At 41.9% G+C, this 24555-nt stretch overlaps 1 protein-coding gene across 10 annotated transcripts in view; it reads left to right on the top strand.

Annotated features, from left to right (window-relative positions):
• The window catches only part of MGAT5 (alpha-1,6-mannosylglycoprotein 6-beta-N-acetylglucosaminyltransferase), a 321573-nt gene that overhangs the window by 19900 nt on the left and 277118 nt on the right, over positions 1-24555 (top strand). For 4 of the 10 annotated variants that reach the window (XM_016163995.2, XM_016164007.2, XM_016164003.2 and 1 more), the window contains exon 2: positions 23033-23082. The exons of 3 other annotated variants lie outside the window; for them this stretch is intronic. The gene's annotated coding sequence lies outside the window, so the exon portion shown is untranslated. Of the gene's footprint in view, positions 1-6425; positions 13530-16043; positions 23083-24555 lie in introns of those variants that run through there. 3 more of the 10 variants (XM_016164008.2, XM_016163996.2, XM_016164005.2) reach the window with 2 other exon arrangements.

Here is a 24555-nt window from a genome sequence, read left to right as displayed (position 1 = left end):
GCTGATCTGGAAAAGACATCAGAGATGTAGCTCAGTTGGAATAAAGATGAAGGTCATTGGGCTCCAGGTGGGTACTGTGTTGCAAGCTCAGGTCAGTGATTTCCAAAATTTGGTCCTTAGGATAACTCTTTGGAGTATGGGAAGAAAATATGAAAACTTTAACTTATGGAATTTTTTTTCTCTTAAAAATTAAAGATGTAGGTTTTAGTAATATTTACATGTTTATTATTTTAAAATAAATGAACATATATTATGGGTGCATGCTCACTTACTAATGGGATGTGTGCCATAGTATTTGTGAAGGCTACTTTTGGGAGGTAGGACAGGTCCTCGGATGACATCCTTGGGGGTGATGTCATGTGGGAGAGACCAGGTTCAGGCTCGCTGAAACAGAGGCCCTTTGTTTCCTGTGTCTCTGTCTCCTGGTTGACCAACTAAGGGTATCTTCCAGAAAGGGTATAAGACTGGCTCTTTGCAAATGAATTATGTGTTGCAGATCACCCTTTTTAAGTGATCACAGACCATCTGTTGAATAGGCCTTGTAGAACTTGGCTACTCACCAAGGTCAGTAGTTTTGGAATCCATCACCACCCCCGTGTGTGTGTGTGTGTGTGTGTGTGTGTGTGTGTGTGTGTGTGTGTGTGTTTAAATCAGGCCTTTTTTCTCTTCTGACTTCTGGGTGTTCATTGATGTTCTCCCCCCACCCCTCACCCCCAAGAGATTATGACTTAGAAAAGTTTTTTTAGGAACCTGGATACCATTTTCCTGAACCTGGAAATTTGAGCTGAAAATAATTTAAGATCTGAGGAGTGAGAGGCAGCAAAAAGAGCGTGGTCCTGAACTAAGGTGACCTGGCTTCCAATTCTGACTGTTATGAGCTGTGTGCTCTGGACGAATTGCTTAACCTCTCTAATATCTGGTTTCATTTAAAATTAGAGAGGTGATTATCTACCTGATAGGGTTATGGAAAAAATTAAAGGATTTAAAGATGCATGTGAAAGTCCCTTAAATTTGCTAAGAATAAAGGCCAGTTCTTTTTCCTCCTTGACACCCCCAAGCCTACCCCCAGGATCCTCTTATGTTCACCTCTTCTGCATTTCCACCCTGGTGGAAGACAGATAAGAACAAAGTCTCAGTCCCACCGGACTTCCTGTTGGGCTGGTTTAAAGATGTCCATGATGGCTAGCCCACTCTTTTGTGGGTTCATTTCCCCCATTTTTATTCTGTTTTAAGTAGTTTGGGACATCCTAAGTTATGTTATGGTGTTTGGTTAATGTTGAAACAAATACTTAATTATGAGCCTCCCCCACCCCCATTAAATGCCTTCATGAGGAACTGATTTCGTAGAAAGCAGAAAACAAAATAATGCCAACACCCTGCCCCCAACCTCATTTCAGATATTGAGTCAAAGGAAATGAGTTCGGAGAACATTTTGAATCAAAATATTTGAGTAGGATCATTTCAAAAGCCCTCTTGTAGTTACGGAATGGGGACCTTCCTTTTTGAAGATGATGATGATGTTGGAGTCAGGGGACCCTCCCCAACCTACCTGCGACATTATATAGGCCAGGCTTCCAGGATCGCTGGATGTCTGTCTCTATAGCTGGGTTTCTCTCACTTCTGGGGACTGGCCACTGCTTCTTTGACAGCCATATGCCTGCATGCCGGGTCTGACTCTGCTATTCTGCTGCATTTAATCAGAGTGTTGTAACACTCTACAAATGGAAGTTTAAAAAGTCATTCTGGAGTCTTTAGAAAAGTGTGGCTGTGAATGAAAATAGGGCCTTGAGTTACTTAGTTCAGTCTGGTGGTAGGATAAGTGGGTGTGATGGTCCCTCCTCATTCCAGGAAAATATTTTATTGTTTAGCTAAAAATAACTACAGGCACACCTCAGAGATATTGAGGGTTTGCTTCCAGACTACTGTAATAAAGTGAACACAGGCACACATCACAGATAGTGTGGGTTTGGTTCCAGACACTGTAATAAAGCGATATCACAATAGTCTTAATCTTTTTGTTGGTGGACGGGTCTTGCCTTTAGTTTGTGAAAAAGGAAAATCTGTGGAGCACAGCAAAGCAAAGCACAGTAAAATGAGTATACCTGTGCTTTTAATTTATAACTAGAATTTCAGCACAGACGTGAATGTACTTTTGGCTTTCTTTTCCGGCCCACCCCCTTCCCCGCCCAAAGTGATTTTATAACATCAGGCTCTGTTTTGAAGTTCCTGATCATTTTATTTCTGCATTAGTATAGCATGGATGTGAGCTTTAGAGCTAATTCAGGAATTAGGATTAAAATTCTAGAGCCTAGTGCTGAGCCTGAAGTATAATAGCTACTTGATACATGGTAAATGCTATTTTAAATTCAGTTTTGAGAAAAGAATCATTCAGGTTCTATGCAGGCAGAGTAGCACTATATGAAAAGGAACCTATTGATTAAGCACTTAGAAAGTTTCAAAAGACCTCCTTTTAAATCCCAAGATATTGGCACTCATGTGATGGATGTCTTGAGTCAGATAAAACAGCCGAGTCTTTTTAGTGGAAGAAACAGGGATCCTTTCACATGAAATGGCACTTGAAAAATATTGCTGTAATTAAGATACACAGGGTAGTTGGTTTTCAGGAAATGTAAATTTTTCATGTCTTGAAAGAGCCTTACAGAGTTACTTTAAAGAAAAGCCAGGCTCTACTGGAGATTTGCCGCGTTGAGGTTGAAGTGTTTTTCCTTCTCCTGTTGGAGCTCTTATACCTACTGATGTTGGCATGAGTGAACCCTGGGACTCTAAGCTCTAACAGCACCTTCTTCCCATTCCTCTGTACCTGGGTATCTGTCACCTTGAATGGGAAAAAAATTCCATCTTTATGTACAATGAATTCTAAGCATTTTCTTCCATTAGGAATGTAGGCAACAGATCAGAGTAATATTAGAAGTATCCTGACATTGTTACCAATAAATCCATCTCGTTAGAGTTTTTCCAGTCTTCAAATATTATTTACATACATCCTTACTTCAAAGTGATAGTAGATAACAGCTGCTTTTAAATCTTGTCACTTGGTGTATTAATAAAGAGGCACTTATATTGCCATATCACAGTTTAACAATATTGTGATAACTAAATCTAAGTATAATTTGTTTGCTTTGAAATGATTTATGTCTTATTTTATGCATTTCAAAACAGTATTTGGAAGAGACGTCCAAGGGCTTCACTTTATTGTCAGTGGGGTCTACAGCATACAAAAGCTTAAGACCCTCCTCTTCACCCTCAGTTTAAATTTTATCCTAACAGAGTAGTACTAGCAGAGTGGCTCTTAACCCTGGCTGCCCAGGAGAGTCACCTGGGGGAGTTTGAAGATTCCAGTGCCCAGGCCATACTCAGACCACTTAAATTGGAATATCCGGGACTGGGACCTTGGTGATTACAGGGGATCCCAGTGTGTAGCTGAGGTTGAGAACCATTGACCTATATGTTCAGATAAATTAGCCCACTTCCTTCTTTTCTTCCTTTCTGATTTTTAAAATAAGAAATTAAGTTTCATGCTCATGGTACAAAACTCAAAGTGTACTGAAGAACATAGCTCACTCACTTTTCTAGAGATAAGTAGTGCTGATAACTTGTGTATAAACGATCGTTATAAATACACACATCCACACATCCATCCATAATGGTATTATACTGTACATGCTACGCCATACAGACATACTATACATGTTTTTTTCACTTATAGCATTAAGAGCTTTCCTAATCAATTTCTGAACTAGGTTGGTCCTTGAGATTAAAATTCTCTCAGGTGTTTTTATTTGCCTAAAACTTGGGAGCCTGATCGCTCTCAGCCCAGTTCAGGAGTAATTTGGAAACCATGAATCCTTATTTCCCTCTTTTAAGAACTAGCACAATAGAGAAGAAAGAACAGCATCGGGGTCAGTCCCATCTGAGGTGTGGGACTGGGGCAAGTTGCTTATCTGTGTAAATTTCTTTGAATCTGTTCACTCATTTGTCAGAGAGAGAGACATGGAATGCTTCCTTACAGGGCTGCTGTGAAATGTGTACAAGGTCGGTGACAAGTAGCTATTATTCTCCTTGCAGATTGTATTCCCCAAAGGAGCTCGAAATGTTCTTTGGGCCCCTCAGTGTTCTTTTTCTTATTAATATGCAGGTACCAGAAAGAACAGGATGAGTAAAATAAAAAATCCCTGTGCACCTACTGCAGAATCTAGAGGCCCTGAACCCATACTTAGGGATTGCTATTCTTTGGTTGGATTAGGAGTTGGGTTCAAGGCCACACCGATGATGAATTAGCCTTATCAACCCTTCTCAGCCTAGTACTTATACCAGGTTAATTCTTAGAAATGCCCCCACATGCTTATTGACCCACATCTTTGCATTTCATCTCACTTGCAAAAGCAATTATGTTTAGAGTTGAGAGCCAGTATCAGAGCTCCTGGCAGGAAACAGAATTCACCCTGGATGGTTTGAATGAAGACTAATGGAAGGAACAGTTACAGAGGTGCTGGCCAGGTACCATGGGGCACTAAGGGACCTACAACAATGGGAAATTAATATCACTGCTAGGGTTGAAGGGCAAGGGGAAGAAGTAGAGTTATTGGAGCCCAGTGGGATCTGGAGCTGGGGAGGGGCTGCTCAGCAGGAGCTATAGCCAAGAAGAATGGTGTCCAAAGACGTGGCATCCGAGGAGAGAGGGAGCTGAGAAGAAGTCCCTAGACCTTCCTCTTTTCTCCAGCCTCCTGATGGGCCACTGGTGGACCAGTGGGATGCCAGAAGGCAGTAGAGGCAAGGTGATCTACTCTCAGGAGTCAGTTGATTAGGACAGAATAGGACCCAAAATAAACAGGAGTGAGGCAAACCAGTCAACCAGCACAGAGGCTGTCAGATGTCAGAACTATGTGTACTGCCTGATAGAGTGCTGAGCACTTAGATGGTGCACAGTAAATGTCTCCTTCCCCTTGCCTTCTAGGGTTTGGATGTCTTAAAAGAGCATCAGCGAAGCCATTGAGGCAGAGAGAAGGAGGAAGAGCACCTACTAAAAGAGCAGACCCTTGAATCAGGATCTGCCTGACCTCTGGCCCTCTTGGTGTCTCTGCAGAGAAGCTCTCTATATAAATTGTTCCCTAGTTCATGGTTACCACTGGGCAGGCAACACACCAAAGACATGGAGGTCCAATCAGAGAGATTTTAATTTGGAAAATCTTTTTCTTGTTTCTCCTGACACCCATGCCTAGAGATTCCCAGTACTCATCTCTAGAAGCTAGAGACCACACTGGTATTGGGAGTAGCTCACCTGCTACTTGGCAGACTGGTCTCTTAGAGCTCAAGAGAAGACCGGGCTGCATCCATAGTTTGAGACTTCCACTATATTTATGTATATTAGGTTTAGAAACACCATAGGGAATTGTTAATGTTTATATGGGAAAACTGAACTTTTTTTTAATACAAAGAAACATAATACAACCTAATCGTACTTTTCACACAATAATTATAGGCATTACAGAAATATGGAGACACAGCACACTATAGGTGATGTGGTCTGGTAATATGGTATCAGTTCAAAGTTATATGATGAATGTCTCCTGTCACTGTTGTACCTCTGTGAGGCTCTGTGACTCCATTGAGAGAAAGTATCAGAAGTCTGGATCTAAGGCAGTTGTGAATTAGGGTCTTGCCAGATCTGTACCCGACCCCTCCATCTTCTGTACACTTTGATTTTTGTTGTCTCTATTCTTTCTCAGACCCAGGTTTGGACAGATTCAAAATTGGACAATGTCTGCATTTCGCAGTTATCAGGCTGATCAAGCAAGAGTGAGTGAGACTCGCAGGAACATATTGTTGAGCAGAGTGGTCCAGCTCACTGCTGTGGTTGACAGCTCTTCTGTCTCCAGATGTTGACATTTTTAGATTACTGCTAGTTCAGAAGTGTCATTGAAGAAAGAGAAAGTAAATGTAAAATTGATATCTTCTTTAAAATTTTTTTTAAAAAACAATGAACTGTCCATTGAAAGATTTGGGGGCTGTAGACTTGACCGATGCACATAGTAAAATGTGTTTTATCTCCAAGTTACATGCAGATGTGATTGAGACTATCTTAGTTTTAAAAGTGTGAATTGTTCTGTGCCTTCAACTGTATATCAGCAGTGCATTAATATAGGGCTGAGGTTTACCAATTTTGGTTGTACAAGAGGGACTGAAGGAGCTTGTTAAAAAGGCAGATCAAATGCTCTCCTTTCTTGATGCCTGGAGTCTACCTTTTTAGCCAACACCCAGGTGGTTCAAGAAACGTAACTTAGGAAACACTGCAAAATGGGATGTTGACCCCCTTAAGCCTTTTTAACATGTTGACAATCAGGAGATTTTGTTTTTGGTTTTTTTTGTTTTTTTTTTGTTTGTTGTTTGTTTTTGTTTTTTATATCAGAATTGTAAAATTCCTCTGGACCTTCTTCTAGACTGTACTTTTTTGTTTGGTTTTGACTCTTGTACTTCAGGCAACCTGTCATTGGTAGGACAGATGCACAAGAAGTAATTTCCCTGGAGAAGGATCCTGCTGTCACATGGTAGGAGACGCTATCTTGTTTAAAAACAAAGAAAACCTTCCATCCAACTCGGTGGTCTCCCTGAAGAGGTCGGAAAAGTAATCCAGTGGTGTCTGTTTGTTTCATGCCCGTGTTGTTATTAATCCTGTTACTTATGATAATGCTTTCCATTTACAGGCTTGCTGCCTCAGAGGAGTTTTATGTATCGTGTACTAGGCCCTGCTGGGTGATTAAGCCACTCAGTCGGCATCTTACAGGCCACTCGAGGACTGTTTGCTTATGGCAGACGACTACTGCACTTCTCAAAGAGCTCACTGTGCGGTGCATTAGCTGTTGCCGATGGTTCCTTAGGAAGCGGGTGGTAGGGGTTGGGGGTACTCAGGACCTAATGCTTTGGGGGTTGAGGCCCACAGAGATGGAGTTCTCCTTCCAATCCTATCCCTTTATCTTTCGTATATTATTAGAAGCTTTTTGACCCCTTTGAGTGGGGTGAGTGTGGGGCAGCTCTTTCTTTGTAAGGTTCATTATCCTCTAGGGAAAACAATATGAGTAGTTAATTTAATAATTTTGTAAATAAGAGAAAGACATAGCATATTTCACTCATCAGGTTTTAAAATTTCAGTTTAGAATACAGAAACTTGGTGGCTAATCAAGGCAGTGACCGTCAGGAAGGAGACTGGTGGGGAAATGGACAGTTATGCAAGTGAGAGCTTCAGAGGGCAGTCTGCCCACTTCTATAGCATTTCAACACAAAACCCTTTAAAACTCAAATCCATGTGGCCTTTTCACAACTGTAGTAAGGAAGGCTGTGACTGATTTACATATGTTAATGATACTCTCACTGCCCACCTTTCCTCCACCCTCTCCTCCAGAGGCACACCAGACTCCACATCTGGCCTGTCCATGCTGCGTCCGGACATGCGTGTCATAGGACAAAATCAAGGCTCATCTGGGGGGGGGGGGCAAAGGCCTGGTGGTACCCGATTTGACTTGTCATGGGAGACAGAAAGCTCCCTGGCTCCATTGGCTGGTCAGCATGTCCCCACTGCTCACATAGACCTGTGTCATTGACTTTGATTCTCAATCTCTGTGGGCTGACTGAGGTGAAACCTCCATACCTTGCTCCTTTTTATTTAAAGCCAGGTAACACTGACCACACCCACAGACTCTAACAAAGGAAATGGTCAAATACCAGGCTTCTCCAAGACCCAAACCATTTCTACCAAGTTATTAGGCGGGACTTTACTGGAAAAGCAAGCCACCCTGATGAACATGCTGTCATTCTCTCCATAATGAACTACAACACAGTTAAAGTCATTAAAAGAAACACTGCTTGTTAAAGTGTGAGCGAGAAGCCTCTTTTTACCTCTCAGTTTGAGTCTGACCATTATTTATGCAGATATTACTCTGTGAGTTTTCTTGGCCATTTGTGACCTTTCCTGCTGGTCAACAACGTCCGTTCTAAACAAAGAACAGACTTATTCCTCAAAATGCTGAAGTTTAAGAATAATCGCAGTTCTGATTGAAGAGGCCAAGGGCTGATGTTTCTGTCACCATGGCAGCCCTGTGTTTTGGGACAAGGAGCTCTCTTTGCAGCTCTTATTCTGATTCTCTGAGGGAAGGTGCAGGGGGTGGGGAGGGGTGCACCCACTTCATTCAGGAGTTTTGGAACTTGTTAAACAGCCTGGGAGAGTCTATTCTTTCTTTGCTATCTGGACATTTCTATTGCTTGGACAGCTCTGCTGCCACCACCTTGGCCCAGGCCACTGCTCTTTCTGCCCGGGCAATGTAATGGCTTCTGCTTCTGTTTCCCTTTCCCTATCTACATGGGATCCATTATAAGCTTTTGAAAATGCAGACCAGATCTTTTGCCAAGAGGCAGTGTGGTGAGGTAGTCGAGAGCCTGGTTCTGAAGCTGGTCTGCTTGATTCAGTCTAGCTAGGTTAACTAGCTAGGTGACCTGGGGCAACTTAGTTAACTTCTGTCCTCATCTATAAAATGAAGATGATGATGATAATGGAAACTACTTATGTTCAGGATTACATATGTTACAATGAGGAAGACTTAGGTCAGTGCTGGATAAATGTTATTATGTTTATTGTCATTATTCTATCTAAAAGTTATAAACATCCTCGTAAGTTTATATTCCAAAACAGACTCGTGACCAGGCCCGTGAAGGACAGCATGGTCCAAGGTCAGGTAATTTCTCCAGCTTCATCTCTCAGTTCACCTGCCTCATTCTCTGCTTTCTGCCCACACTGGCTTTGTTCAGCATCTCCAAAGCTCCAAGCTGTCTCCTGCTCCAGGGCCTTTGCACAACCTTTTCCCTGCTGAGAGTGTTTACCTGCTTCCCTCTGCCAGCTCCTGCTCCTTCATATCCTAGCCTAATTGTCCCTTCCCCAGGGAGACCTCCCATACCACTGTGGTGAAAAGAAAGCCCCATCATTCTCTGCTGTGGCACTCCCATTCTCTTCTTTCTTAGTGTTTGCCACAGTTTATCATTTTATATTCATTTGACAATTTTCTGGATCGATACCTGCAAGCTCTTCTACACTTTAAGTCCCATATAGCTAAAGAAGGGCCTCTAGCATGTAGCACAGGCCTGGCCTGTACTGCTCCCTAACTATGTGATGAAAGAACATGCCGCCCCACCTGAGCTTTTGAGTGGCTTTCTTGAGCCCACAGTCAGTGTGTGGCAATGTTTATTTTTGAGACAGAGAGCTTTCTGAAACATTCTCGGTCGCGGGTCAGCAATGGGGTGGGGAAAATACATGGCTTAGAGGTTCTCAAACTGTAGCACGAATCAGAAACACCTGAAGGGCTTGTTAAACCTTAGAGTGTTGGGCCCACCCCCAAAGTTTCTTATTCTGTAGATCTGGGATAGGACCTGAGAATTTGCATGTCTAAGTTCCCAGATGATGCCAGTGCTGGTTTGGGGTCCACTCTGAGAACCAATGATAGAGATATGGGCAAAGCTCATGTTTATTGTGCTTTATTTAATTGCGCTTCACACGTTACTTTTTTTTCGAAATTACAACTTGCTTTATTGCAGTGGTCTGGAACCAAACCTGTAATACCTCCGTTGTCTGCCTGTGCATAGGTAGCAAAATAGTTACCATAACAGGGCCAGAGGCCTGCTGAATCATGGAATGCCACAAAGGGAATAAAAGCTAGGAGAAAAGGGATCACGGTGTCTTGTTATGGGCCATCCCATAGGTGAATTTGTCCTAGTTCTTGTGTGACTTGCTGTATATAATTTTGTGTGAGGTTGGTAACCACCTCACAGTGGAAACAGCTTGTCTTCCTACTTCTTTTGTTGCTCAGGTGGTAAAATCTAGGGGCTAGAAAGGTTTGAGGTACAAAATCTCCCAGAAGAGTGTTTTAAAGGAGCTTATTAAAATCGCGTTGTAAAGGCCCGAAAGCGTGGATCCTGGCTGTTTGATTGAAGCTGGGTTTAGGGTAGTTATTGATGGCAGTGCTTCCTGCCACATGTTCGATAGAAATGCTCCTTCTAAACAACTCTGTGATGGGCGCTCTTGGGTTTCTCTTCACTGACAGAGCCACAGGAAAGCTCTTAGGTTTATTAGTGGCCTTAGAATGAGTTAGGCAGTTTCCAGAGGCATGATCTCCTCCTTTCCCGTCACAATCACCATGATATTTTCATGGGTTTCAGGCACTTTTCATGTTCCCGAGTGGTCAGTCATTGCTTCGTGTCAGGAAAGGAAATGGTGTTGCTGGCCTTCAAAGTCAGATACATCCACGTTTGATGCTGTTCCTGGTAACTAGCTCCTCACTGGTTTTCCTGTCCAGTAAGATGCGGATGATATCTAGGGAAGCTTATGGTGTAGAGGCCAAGCAGAGGAATCGAGTATAAAAGACTTGCCAGTCTTCATTGTTGTAACCATGAACAAGTGATTGAGTCTTACTAAGCCTCAGCATCCTCCTCCGTCATGTGGGGATTAGAGTGGTACCTACCTCATAAGGTTCTTGGGAATATAAAAACCTGTGAAAACTGGTGGAATCCAGTAAAGTCTCTAGTTAATAGTATTGTGCAGTTGTTAATTTCTTGGTTTTGACGAAGTTGTGTAAGATGTTAGCATTGAGGAAGATGATTGAATGGTATATGGGGACTCTACTATCTGCAGCTTTTCGGTAAATCTAAAGTAATTCCAGAATGAACAAAGTGCATCTTTAAAAAGTTTGTGAGTAGTTAGTAGGATGCTTGAGGTTTAATAAGCCCTCAGTAAGTGGGGGCCACTACCATCATTGCTAATACTATAAGTACAGTACCACTGATACCTTAAAGTGTCATCATAATCAATGTGTATGTATTAGTATCCTGTGGCTGCCGTAACAAATTGCTATAAACTTCATGGCTTAACACAAATTTGTTACAGTTTTGGAGATCAGAAGTGCAAAGTAGGTCTCATTGGGTAAAACTCAAGGCGTGAGCAAAATTGATTTTTTTGGGGGGTCGTAGGGGAAGACTGTCTCCTTGCCTTTTCCAGCCGCTAGAGGTGGCCATGTGCTCCTTGGCTCGTGGCCCCCCTCCATCTTCAAAGCAGATGATTAAAACACTGACTTCTGCTTCCGTGATGACATCTGCTTCTCTAACTCTGACCCTCCTCCGTCTGTTTTATAAGGACGCTTATGATTACAGTGGGCTCACCTGGATTATCTACAATGCTCTCCCGTCTTGAGATCCTTAACATAATAACATCAGCAAAGTCCTTTTTGCCATATTTACCGGTTCTGAGAGTTGGGATAAGATATCGTTGGGTGAGGGCATTATTCTGTCCGCCGCAAGTGGTAAACTGTCTTCCTTCACTTTTTTTTATCATCATCTGCCTATGTCCCATATACCCTACCCAGCACTGAGTGAGAGGGCAGTATTGTTTAATTTCGTTGGGTGAAGCTTTGCTCTCCAGCTGTACCTGTTGGAAGCCTGGGCTCTGTGTGGGTGGGTGCTGAGGATGCAGACCGCTGCTTGGTGTCTACTAGATACTAATATGTGTGATGTACAACTGGGCACCGTGTTACTGAGTGTCCATATGGTAATGGACTCTCATTCTTCATTTGTGGGCCTGGTACTTTTTGGCACAAAAATGGTCACACCAGTTATCTCTTTGTTAACAAATAGTGCTAACATACTGTGTTTAGTCCGAAGGCCGATTATCCCTAACTCCTTATGAACACAGATTGTGTGTGGATCATGGATGACCCTGGATGTCATACTCCCTTAGTTCTCTGTTCAAGACCTTAATCTCACTCCTTCTCTTCTTATCTCTGTCTAAATCTGGACTGTGGAACATGGTAGCCACTAGCCACGTGTAGCTGTTGAGCAATTGAAATGCAGCTAATTGGAATTGAGATATACTGTAAATGTAAAATACACACTGAAATTTGGAGGCTTAGTGTGAAGAACAAAAGATTTTATTAATAATGTTTAGAGGCCAGTATTACGTGTTTTACAATAATATTTTAGATACATTGGGTTAAACTACATTATTAAAATTATTTTTACCTGTCTCTTTTTACTTTTTAATGTGGCTACTAGAATAGTTAAAATTACAAATGTGGCTTGCCTTATTTTCCTTTTGGAGAGTGCTAGTGTAAATCCTACTCATAATCTGTGTGTGTGAGGGGCCTGTTATTCCTATCACAGCGGCTAAAAGGCTTCCCCAGTACTTCTCTTTCCTTCTCTCCTTCCTGTCTGTCTTTTTGTTTCTCTCCTCACTCCTTTCTCTTCACTTGCAACAAACCTGCTAAATGAACCTCTGGAGGTAGGAATGTTAAGTCATTTGAATCATAATGAGGTGGCTCAGGAAAAAAGGTGGCTAGGGATTTATACTGGCCCACAAAGTTAGGAAATTAGTCACAACTTCTATCTCCTCTCCCTGCTCCTTACACCCCAGAAGATTCTGGGTTTGTTTGTTTTGTTTTTGTTGGGGGGTGGGGACATATCTTTTTAAAAGCTCCTGAAGGGATCCTGACATCTGTTTTCCAATTCTGCCTTGAAAATTGTGGCTCTGGAGAAGGGCAGGGGTCCAGTGGTTCTGAGATGGCATCAGGATCACCTGCGGTGAAAAATGCAGATTCCTGGGCTCTGCATGTTGGATTTTGCCGGGAATGAGGGTAGAGTCACACCGAACAAATCAAACACATTTACCTGACTGGTGTGGCAGCACAGCCCGGCCTACATGGTGAGGTTCAGTTTCCACTTCTGCGGCTCGGGAGCGGCGCTGATGAAGAAGGTGGGTGCAGCTGTCGGTGTAGGCCAGGTGGACACAGCTGGTCATCCCCTGCCCCAGCACCTGATGGTGGTTTTTTGGGCCTAAGAGGTCATTCTTTCCTCCAGCACTCTAAGAAAAGGACAGTGAAAGGTCAAGAGCGGTTGGAAGGTACATGGCCAGTACAAAAGTTACAAGTGAGGGCTCTGTGGTTAGTCAGGGTTCACATCCTGGCTTCACCACCTGTCAGCTGTGTGACTTGGTACGGGTTACTTTAACACTGCAAATGATAGTAGCTCTTTCATCTACAAAGGATAGTAGCTCCTAAAATGGCTTGTTGTAAAAGTTATCGATACTAGAGCATCTGGCTTGTCGGTGAGCATTCAGTATTGTTAGCTGAGGCTATGCTCTGATTAGTGGTATATGATGCTTCTGGTGAACTTCAGGCTATCATTAGCCAGGAGGAGGCAGCTGACTTAAAAGTTTTAGCAAGGAACATCTGTGAGCCCTGAGGCTTGTTGGGTGAGGAAAAATGAGGACAGCTGGAGATCGTGGTATAAGAGTGAGGAAGCTCAGAGGCAGAGAGCTGCACGGATACTTTGGGATAGTCAGTGAGTTTGCAGCTCTTTAGAGAAATTTAGACTTTTGTGAACCATAGGTCACACACCTTGGATTCGGACGAGCGTTCCTCAACCTGCATCAGAGGGAGTGACTGATTTTGCATCTTTGCATCAGCCAACGAGGTGGGACTGAGGTAAGAGCCTGCGTGCCTGAGCAAGCTGTGTGCGGAGGGTGCTGCTGAGCTCTGAGCTGGGCCTGGGAGAGCAGAAAGGAAGTAAAGCCAGTTTTCAGCTTTGTGTGGTAAGACTATCACTGAGAAGGCACATATTTCTGGTGGGAACCTGGGTTACCTAGTAACTTATATAACTTCTGACAACCGGCTTCTTGCCCTTCCTCTCCCCTCCAGCAGTTGGGGGACCTGAGCCAAAGATTGGCCCCTTGGGCCTTCTGGGCCCCTGGACTCTGATCCTGAGCCCGTAGGAGGGGGAAGCCAGGAAGCACATGGCCCCTAGGAGGAGAGAATGAGAGCACCAGGCCTTTCTTTGTTCTCATGTCCTCTCTGAGTTTTCAGAAACTTGCAAATTGATCTTCAAGAGTAGAGTTTATTTTTCTTCCCAGTAAGGATGTGATCCTGGCTAGAGACTGCCTTTTGTGGGGTTGCAAGGTTTCATCCACTTGTTTGAATATTCATTTCAAATCTGGATTTTTCTCTCTCAGTATTTTGGGTTCTTCTTTTGTTAGAGTGGTTTCAATCCTAGACTCGTTTTTTTAAAACGTAACCAATAGTATTAGAGTATCTTCCTTTTGGGAATGATATTACTAGTGTTATGTGTAAATACGAGTAGATATGAATATTTGGAATTTGGCAAAGCGATAAAAATGAGGATGCACATATTTGCCTTACAGAAATCGGTCTCCTTCCAGCTTTCAATGTAATTTTCTTACATTCACTCTTGGAGACCGTGGCTGAAGACTCTCAGAGGTTGTAGGGTCTGTTTTATGAACTTAAAGTGGCTGAAAAGAGATGACAGTGATGTGAGGAATGCACAGGTTTTTTTTTTTTTTCCATTTTCAGTTGTGTTTTGACTGAATCATAACATGTAGTAAAATATAACTGGGTTGCTGTGTACTTGGCAACTTTTCCCTTATTTAATTCTTAGACTAACTCTTTGAGGTTGATTATTAATTCCATTATACAGATAAAAATGCTGAAGCTGAGTGGTAGAATAATTTCCCTAAGGCCCCAGAGCTAGGATCAGAACAGAGTTGGGATTTGAACACAGGTCAGTTTTATTCCCCTAACCATGTTGTTTCTACTATGATGCTACATGTGCCCTTAAGGAGGTGTAATAGGAGAAAAAGAGATAGGGGTAACATTTGTTGAAGGCCTACTGTGTGTTAGGCACTATGCTCAGTACTTTGTCCCTATCTGATGCTCAACAACCCTGGTGGGGGTGGGGGTTAGTAATTACTTTCGATGCACAGAAGATGAAAGGAGGCTTAGCGATGTTAAGTACTTTGCTGGATAAATAAATGGCAGAGCTGGAATTCACAAGGCAGCTGGGGTCAGAGCCTGGTCTCCATCCCTCGGCACAGAGCCTTCAGAGGCTCCTGGTGTGCAGACAATACATTAAGAGATCTTACGGTCTGAGACATCCATCCACTGTTGGAACAATGAACTTGCAAGCATGGATAGTGAGTTATCATTGGATTATCAAATACTTGCAGAGTGTTGATTTTGTGTATTGTTGTGGGTCTAAAATGCTACTCAGAGATGCCAGGAATGTCAGACATGTCCTGCTCTTGAGTTGACACTATGGTTATTGGGTGTTACCTTACCATACACAGAAGGGAGCGGGCACGTCAGGTTTGGAAGAGTTTCTCAGAGTAGATGTAGAATATACAGGCATACTTTGGAGATACTGCGAATTTGGGTCCAGATGGATTAAGACCATCACTGAGAAGGCACATATTTCTGGTGGGAACCTGGTTTACCTAGTAATATATAAAAAAACTTCTGACAACTGGCTTCTTGCTCTTCCTCTCCCCTCCAGCAGTTGAGGGATCTGAGCCAAAGATTGGCCTCTTGGGCCTCCTGGGCCCCTGGACTTTGAGTTGATGATGCCAAAGCCACCTTACAGGAGCAGAAAGGCCCTGCCTTCAGGGCATTTCCCAAGGTCTGTCTGGCAGCTAGTCAGACATGGATTGGGAGTGGGGTGGAGGTGGGGAGGATGAGGCTGGAGAAAGATCTACCAGGTTACAAAGTTATTGTTGTGAGCTACTGGGCTGGAAATGGTTAATGCTGGGACTCTCATTAGGGTTAGTGTTTCAGCTGGCTGTCTGTGGTCCTTAAGCAAAGGTGAATAACTTTGGGAAAAGGTAGAAATCGATCTTGCCGATGTGACTGAGTTGGAACTCAGGAAAGAGGAACACTTGTGCGGGATTAGATGACTTTCATAGGCTCTAGGGGAGGAATATTTTAGTTTATTACCTGCTGCCCCCAAGATGAATTGATTTGCATATTTATTAGAAAACTCTCCACTTTAATTTCTTGTCCTAGCTTTACAAAGTTCTCGTGTGTTACTTTATCATTGCGGTGCAAGAGACCTAGGTCTGAACTGTGTACCAATTTGAATCTGACACCATGGGGGTTTCCTAAAATTACCTAAAGGGGTTTGCAGTGGGGGGGGGGGGTTGGGTGAGGGACATTCAGACTTAAATCCACCACCGTATAGACCAGTATCGACAGCTATGAGGGCTGGCTTGTCTTGGGCATAGAGTTCAACCTCGGGCCTGGTGCATAGACAATGGGGAGGGAAGAAGAGAAAAGCAAAGAAGAACTGAAGGGAGAGAAGAAATGCACGTTTAGGGTACTTGCAGGTTGTAAGTTGAAGGTCAGATCATTGACCTTGCCTGTTTATCACTATATGTCCAACCTGGGGCTGTTCTAATCCAGCACTAACCAACACTGTATTTTAGGCTCCTCCCCCACATAGGAGCGATACCCAGAGCTTCTCAAGACTTTAATTCCTGGAAATCTTTTAAGTAACCCTCCAGGTCAGGTATCACTGAGGGGACTAAGGCTCTCTTGTCTAGCCTCCTGTCACACTGTCACTGTCATGAGAGCTTATCTCATTGCTAATTTTCCAACTTTTATTGAAGCAATTAAGTGAGAATGATTGGTATGAAATACCGTGATTCAAAAGGTGGTTTCTTTGTATTGATTTCCTTTAATAATTAGAAACGAGAGACCAAATTTGAGGACCATGACTTGCCAAGGAGAAATAGCAAAGACTAACTCACCGCTAGAGAGCTTGGTGAGGATTTGCCTCAGGGATGGCCCTGTGTGGGTGGCCCTGCGTATGTGTGTGGCTGCTCCTGGTTATTCCTGAATGGAAGGGCTTATAATGATAGTTTCTTCTGATGCTTTCTGTTCTACGTGGTGGCTCAGCTTTTATAAGTTTATCAAGTGACCTAACATCTCAAGGCATGCTCTTTCTTAAAAGGTGATAGCTAAAGACACAGGTATGCCACAGTTGGTCTGATGAAGCCCGTAACTAATTTTGTAGTGAAGAGGCTCTGTCCTCCTGCACAGTTGTTGGTAGGATATGAAATAAAAATGTGCTCTCCTGAAATGTCTCTACAGCAGTGCTAGCCAGTAGAACTTTCTGCCCTGAAGGAGCTGTTCTGTATTTGTGCTGTCTACCTTAATAGCCACTAGCCCCATGTAGCTGTTGAACATGTATGTCACTAGTATGTCTGGGGAACTGAATTTTTAAAAAAAATTTAATGTAAATAGCTACATTTAAGTTAAATGTGGTAGGAGCTGTCATACTGAAGAACACTGCTCTAGACAATGGCCAGAGGTAACTGATGGCTGCATTTAGGACTTGGATATTGGTCTTAGTTGAGTGGACTTGTTTGTGAGGGGAGATTTATTTAGACACAGGATATTCTAGTGGACATTCGAAAATCTAATAGCATAGAATTGGGAAATTGTATTTAAATGTTGGAATTTAAAGACTTGAGTCAGTTGGAGCTGGAGTAGGCAGGGAAGCTTTTTATAGGAAAAGGGTGTGCGTGAGGCTTTCGGGTCTTCTGGAATAATGTCTAGGCAGCTGTAAATGGACTGTTTACTCATGTTCCTAGAGAAGTGGTGTGGTATGGGAGCCTGACAAGGCCCTGTGAAGATGGGGGTCACCTACAGGAGATATTTAGCTTTCTGAGCTTCAGGTTTTTATCTGCAAAATATGTCTAATAGTACTACCTCAAAGAGCTATTGTTATGTTAGATAACATAGAGCTCCTAGCATCTTGGCACCTAGCAGTTTCTCAATTAACAGCGGCCTTATTATCAAAATAGGATTAACATATATACACCAAGGTCCCTGGCTGTCTAAAACTACGTAATGAAACTGAATTCATGCTCCTTTTCTTCATATACTCTGATGAGGGAGACCTGTCTCTTCACCCGTGGTTAGCCTAGGAGTCCTGAGATTGGCACAGAGAGTCAAGAGAAGACAAGGGTGTAAAGAGGCTGAGTAATACACAGAGGGACCCTTGGAAAATCGAGACTTAAATGTAGTATGATAAATAAATTCAATTGTTCAATGTTAAGGGCATGAGTTTATCAGTGCGTATTGCGGTCTTCAGAATTCCAGCTTTCATTCTTCTCTCGTCCCAAAAGAGTGTCAACTGGAATTTTCAGCTTAAACGCTTCCTGGGGTTCTGGGCATTTATTTGCATGACACCTTGGACACCACCTAGAGATACTTCCATTACTATTTGTCTTGGTTCTGTTTGCTTGAACACGTGAGGTTGATTTAATATCTTACAAGAACTGAACATTGTCTTCCAGACGTCATTAATCTCACCTTTCTTACCCAGTTTAAGAATGAAATTCATCAAAAAGGAAAGGGAAATTAATAATGTTAGTATTCACAATTCAGGTTGTTTCACAGCAAGTATGAAATTAACTTCTTTGAATTAATATACACTACAACAAATAAAAGGTATAGAAAAGGATTATTTAAGAAATGTACCTTAATGCTTCTTGCTTTGATAATTAGATGATGGGTAGTGTCTGTTGATAAGACCATTCAGTATCGTGAGGTCATCTTAGGACCCATAGCAAGTATTAAATCAACTTTCTTGTTTTCATGTTTCACTGAGATAATTGAGTTAAAGCCAGATAGTTAATGTATACTTGTTTCCTGTCAACTGAAAAAGGTTTGCCTAAACACTTACATTTTTGATTTCTATTTACAATAAACTAAATTTGACCCTGGGTGTTGTGTTTCTTTGTTATGACATGTGGTATGATCAGTTTCAAAGGATACGTTATTATGAACACATGGAAAAGAATGGAGCGTTATAATTATAACACTATTATGGCTTTTGCCGAGGTTGATAAAGGACAGGCTTTTGTTACTGAATTGTGCCTGTAATTAAATCAGAAATAACAGGCAGCAGTCATCTTCCATTAGGGGTGAAAGAGAAGAAGCCTTACCGTTAAAGAGATCACATAAGGCGCTGAATGAATCATCCTCAGCCTCATCATGAGGATTTAAAAATAGAAAGGAACAGTTGACATCACCCTATAGAAGATTTTTAAGGAACAGAAAAATGCCAGATAGGTTTTTAAGGAAAAGAGCTATCTGAAGTGATGTCCCAGCCCACGTGTTAATAGCCTGTTGACAGTAGTTCTAAACTTGAGCATGCTTGCGAATCTTCTGGAGGACTTGTTCAGATTGCCCGGATGGGCTGGGTTGCTAATTCAGTAGGCATGTGAGGCACTGAGTTTGTGTTCCAACTTCCCAGATGATCACGTTAACTGTTCAGGGCCTCCCTACACTACAGCTAAGGGGCAGAACCAGGTGTCACTTGGGGATGGTTCCAGAACCAGTTTTAAGATTAATTCCCTAGCACCTGTTAAAATAATTTTGATGAAAATACTAAATTTTGTTTGGGGTGGTGTGCAAGTTTTGTAAAGGGGATGTGCTCTTCATAACATCGTAGATGAACATTAAAAATAGTTGCAAACCTAGATAAGTGGTCTCCTGGACTGCTGTCATCATGTCTTGGTACAATCTTGGATAAACTTTGTTGGTTACAAATATTATCTCTCTAATCCAAGTTAGTGATGAATTCAGATGTCACAAAGTTTGAATATATTTTCTCATTTGTAAATCAAATACACTTTACCTAGGGACCATATGTAGAACAAAGGGTATTCTAGGCCCCAGGGCACTAAATCGTTGTCACAGTCACAGCTGCCCGACAAAAGGGCTGTCAGCAAAATGAAAATGTGACACGTCAGATACCACTGGTGGCTGTGGTTCCAGGCTTCTGGCTGTTTCTAGAGCCGCTCTTTTATTATCTTCTTTATTATCCTTTTACAGCAATAGCAACCACAGTAATAATTGCTAATGTTAGTAGAATGCTTTCTGCCTCTCTGACGTGACAGCTGTATTTTGCTCCTGTAGTGTTTGTGAATCCCCGCCATTATTTCTGGCTGAGGCACTGTGACTCCTGATTGAAATAAGACAGAGGCTTGGAGAGGCACTCAGTTGCCCTCACACCGTTTATGAGGGTTGGATCTCTGTGTTGGAGTCCGGGCAGTTTGAGCAATGTGGAGCACATTTAGATTTGATTATACTTTGGGAGGCTTTAATGAAATGGAAAGATCCTAGAAAGTTCGTTGAAGTGTGATGAAACCAAACATTTAAGGGCAAGACTTCATAAAGTCTAATGTCCAGGACCACTCTAGATCTTTGTAACTGGGGAAAATTTAAATTTACCTGCTCTGCCCAACATAAGGTGCAAGCCATGTGAAGCCAGTATTATAATTATGGAGTCTTTGTTTATGTGACCATCTGATGTTTGATAAGGAAGATTGAATGACTTAAAGCTTATAAACATAGTCATGATTTGTTTCTAGTGTATACCACTGGATGGTCTTATCGTTTGAAATCTTTTCCCTAGACATGAAGATATTTTAGGCAGAGCCATAAACTCCCTTCAGCTGTTTTCTCTGGTTTCTCAGTGAGCCACTTTTGCCTTTTAGGCTGTGGCAAAGGAGAGAGGGAAAGCCTGCTTTGAGTTATGCCCATGGTCGTTTTTGCATCAAGATTCATGATTCTCTGAAGAGACATTGTACATAGGGAACAAGAGGATGAAAAGCTCGGATGTAAAATCGAAAAGGGATCAACCAGATGGATTCCAGTGCTGAAGGGCATGAAGGGGGTGGAGAGGTGTGAGACCACAGCTCTAGAATTGGCTGCTATTGTGTCTTCAGATCCAAAGTAAACACTATAGAGGTGGTCCGTGAACCTGTTTGCTTTATCATGGCCCATCTTTGGGATGCTTTAAATGAGGGTGGGAGGTGTAGCCGAGAAACTCAAATGCAGATCTCTAATAGCCTGCCGCCCTAGAGTGCAGAGCTGATCCAAGTAGATTATTTTGTTTGCGGGCCATCTGCAATATCTTTTATGCAAAATGTAAAATGAAAGCGGTAAATGTTGGTTGGAAATAGGATTCCAGTTTTTTCTAGCTACTCTTTTACTGTCTGTCCCCTGGAATTGCTGCCTTATTCTTTCTAGATTGAATTGCATTCCCATGATCTCTGTTTATAAATGCTTTCTCAGTTTTGGTATAATTAAGAAAGGAATATCAAAACATAAGCCCAAGAAGGGATTGAGGAGCCTGTTAATCCCCAGAAAAGATACCTTTGGGTGAAATCTTGAAAGCTGTGGAGTGGTGCTGTTTTGAAAATTAGGAAGGAAAAGGGATTTCCTTCAATGTTTTCTTTATCTACAGACACAGTTGAAACTGCTATAAACTTTTCGTTTATATCCTTGGCTCCTCAGGAAATGATATTTAAGGTTAGTGGAACATTAAAGTTTTGCTGAGAATAGAAGTGGATGGCCTTTTGGTTTCTTGATAATTATGAATTTTGGTAATGTATACAGCCAAAGATAATGCAATAGTTTTCATATAATTCTGGGAGTAGCTTATCTGATTCTCAAGGTAAAATCAAGATTGAGTTCTTAATTAGTGTATTATTAAAGAAAAACAAATCCAAATTTGAGAGCATTGGGGGAGGTAAAGGGTAATGAATTTTTTTTTTTTTTTTTGGCATGTTGTGAATGTTTTTTTGAATCTTAAATTGTTACTACTGGTATGATAAGCCACCTACTTGATCGCAATACTCATAAAGAAAACTGTCATATAACTACTGAGTGAGATGTTTATGAAAACATATGGAAAGAAGTAAAAGCACTGAAGTTGACAATATTTAGGTCTGAGGCACATGGGTTTTTATTTTATTAGTTTATACCACTCCACGTGAATGAGGTGTTTTTGATGTTGACCAAAATGCATAGAATTGTTTTCTCAAAATATATCTTGATGATGGACTTACTGGAGTTAGCAGCTTTTTCTGTATGATGATGATCAAGTTTCAAAAACCATCCTTCACCTCAAAGCTATCTCAAACAGAAGACGGTATAAAAAGTGGCCACATGGTTACTGGTATTGATTCAGTTCCTTCCAACACTCCATGCTTCTAATTTAGTAAGCATTTGAGGCAGCTGTTTCATAGAGACAGTGGATTTGGAATGGCTGCAGGTTGAGCCTACTCTCCCGGTGCCCTCTGGTATTGCTCAGATTGTTGACAAAGACAAAAACGTTAATGCTGTGAATGGTAGTTATATGCTGCAGACCATATAAAGAAGGAATTGGTTTCTTTGGATTAAAAATAAAACTTTCTCAGATTTTCCAGCAGAAAATAGTACATGTTCTTCTATGAGGTCCATAAGTGGAAGGCAGACCAGTTGGTTAGTCTTAGAAAATCAGTGGGCAGTCAACTTGAAGTTGTATCTGTGCAACGTGGTCTTTATTTTTTTTCTCCTTCCTCCTCTCCCCCTCTCTCCTTGCCTCCTTATCGAGCTCTTTCAGTTTTGTAATTCTCTGCTGATAAATTCCACAAATACTGGAAATGTACTGTACATATCTGTTAAAAAACACATTTACATTTCTCCCCCCTTTTTAAAAAAGATGTTTTATAGAGGGAAAATGTTAACTATATAGAAGCACATAGTAGATTTCTAAAATGTCTTTTCATTGTTTTATTCAAAGTGAAGCAACTCTAAGTAATCTGTTGTATTTGAATGAAGAGACATGTAATCCAGTTGGCTTGATCTTATTGCAAACTCCCAGTTTTTTTTTTTTTTTTAAATAGAGCTATCTGTTTTTAAAATTCTGCGTATACATATACTTGGGACTTTATGTGTATATTAATGTGGTGGAGTCCAGAAAGCATTAGGATTGTTAAAAGCTTTAGTTTAATTCCTCCTGAGACTTGGAGTAAAGAGCAGTTTTGTACAGATGCTCTGTCTTTGCCAAATGCAGCCTTACTCCTGCTGAACTAATAATGGATGGATTTGGATCCTAACAAGTGAGATTATACAATTTTTTAGATGAATGCTACTGGATTTTGAAGTGATAGGGCCTCCCATCTAGCTATTTTTAAGTATCCTTTTTTTTTTTTTCTGGCGGGAGGGAGACTATCTTAAAAGTCACCCGGGTTCTAAAATGGGAGAAGCAAAGTTCACAGAAGATTTCGTCAGCCTGTTTGCAGTGTATTAAGTCATCAAAGAGGAGAAACTTAAAAATGTCTCTGTCCTTGTGATTTCAGGAGTGATTACTGTTCCAAGGTGGACATTGACAGAGGATCCATTAGGTCATGTAAGTATTGTAGTAAGCAAATATTTACCCGGCTAAGCACAGATCAGGATGTTTGCCCTTGGGAAGGAGAGGACCATATAGTTGAGTCAGATGTTAGTGTTCGTAACCATCAAAATACACCATAGTCCCAAGGGGCCAAGCAGGGGCCTTACCAGTGCCAGCTGATAATTGAGGGGACATCTCTGGCTATCCGTTTAAGGCCTGGTGGACTTGATTTTTTAGGAAAGTTGGGCAAGGATATTTCATCTGTCTAGAATTAGTAAAGTGACTAGGGTAGAAGACCATTTACTTATTTGATTTTTATCAAATATAGATTTATTGAGCTTCATTATGGCTAGTGACTCTTACACAGAAGGGCTGGTCTCTTCAGAGCAGCTTAGCCCAGACTGGACATGGAGTGAACATAAAAAAGGCAATGAATGGAAGTGTGACTCATAAAGATTGCACAGTCCCTGAATTGTGTCTTATTGAGGAACCATTGCTTAAGGACTACCGTCTTCTCAGTCCTCAGTTATGAACACAGTTTATGGAGGAAGCAATTCGTTAAATACGTTTTTATTTACTATTTCTGTCTGAATAGTCTGTAGTGCTTGAAACCACTGTCCAGGCCACACTTGAGAGTTACCTTGGTAGTCAGACATTCAACTTGGAAGCAGAATATTTGGATTTCACAGGCCGACAGGATTTGGGTGTCAAGGATATGGGGCCAACAGAATGAAACATTAAACATTCCTAGTTCTTGTTTCTTTTATATACGTGAGTCTTTGAAAAACCCTTGTTTCTAGCAACATCACAGGAGAAAAAACTCCCCAGCAGCTCACAAGCAGACAAATGTCTGATGTGAATAAAAGCCTTAATGTTAGAGCTAGAAGATCATGTGACCATGTGACTTGTATCAGAGGCTTCTCTCTGGTGTCACCTTGAGAGTTTATTCCCCTGGGAGAAACCAGAGAAACAGGAAGTGTCTCCTTCAGAACCTCAAAGGGATTTTGAATCTCTAAAGATGTGAAATTTATCTGAGATGCAAGAAGCATATTTAATTCAACCCTCCTCCCCTCCCTACATGTACACATCACACACATCATTCAATGGAAATGAGACTTCATTTCAGATACTGGTTAACTGAACAGTCTCTCTTCAAGGGTCTGTTCTGAAATTAGTGTTGGCAGATAGGGAAGTTCGTTCACCACTCTCCGTAAGTTGCCAGGCATGGCAGATGGGGACAGCAGGCTGGCATCATGGAGACTTGGAGTTGGGTCCCTGGTCCCTGATACCTAGTTGCTGTGGCTTATGCTGTGGGAAGGATCTTTCTGCCTTTCCTGTGCTGTGATTTTTGTTGTTGTTATGCAGTGTCTGCACCTCCCTCTTGCTCTCAGCTCTGCACTGTGTGTGGTTGACAGCCTTCATGGAGCAGACAGACATGTTGGCGTCGTGTGGCACTCCTGAGCTGTGTCTGTCTGTCACCAAATATGT

Source organism: Rousettus aegyptiacus, unplaced genomic scaffold, assembly GCF_014176215.1.
Source record: "Rousettus aegyptiacus isolate mRouAeg1 unplaced genomic scaffold, mRouAeg1.p scaffold_m13_p_2, whole genome shotgun sequence".
Lineage (NCBI taxonomy): Eukaryota > Metazoa > Chordata > Mammalia > Chiroptera > Pteropodidae > Rousettus > Rousettus aegyptiacus.
The sequence above is the reverse complement of the archived record's forward strand: the minus strand, read 5'-3'. Positions and strand labels throughout refer to the sequence as shown.